The sequence below is a fragment of the Carassius auratus genome, chromosome 14 (genome assembly GCF_003368295.1).
Source record: "Carassius auratus strain Wakin chromosome 14, ASM336829v1, whole genome shotgun sequence".
Classification (NCBI taxonomy): Eukaryota; Metazoa; Chordata; class Actinopteri; order Cypriniformes; family Cyprinidae; genus Carassius; species Carassius auratus.
In genome coordinates, this window is record NC_039256.1 from 16,529,136 (window position 1) to 16,529,776 (window position 641).

Genomic DNA, 641 nt, shown 5'->3' on the forward strand with positions numbered 1-641 from the left:
TGCTGACATACATAAAGGTTAATAATTGGTCTCTATGGGTGCTGATATAGAATTTTCTTAGTATGTGTAAAGACACAGTTTTAGTGTTAAAAAAGACGAATTACCAACATTGTGTCTCAACACACGCACATTCTGGCTATGTTCGAATATGTAATACTTTTAAAAGCATATTTGCCTCTAGATTTACCTTTATTAATACTTTCTCCAGTTTATTGTAATAAACATGAAGTTGAATGTGTTTTATAGGTATAAAGGTAATAAAAAGATGAGAAGAAGGAAGAAGAAGAAGGAAAAAAAAACACTCAATAAGCCACAACATGCCTGTAAAGAATAAAAATAAAAAAGAATAAATTGATTGGATTTTTGCGTGTGATAATTTACTTTGGTTTGTTATGTCTACATTCCAGAACAATCACTGAGTCAACAAGACCAGGTGACTGTGACCAAAAGAATTTGTAGAAGCTGCCCATAAAGGCCAGATTCTTAAAATATCTACCTTTTTTAAATACCAGACATAATATTTAGTAGATTTATGAGCAGTTGTTATATTAATAGAGAGATCTAAAAGTGCTTGTGTACATTTGTTCTGCAAAGTCAACATTAAAGATAGTAACAGCTTGGCAGCAACTCAGAATGCAGAG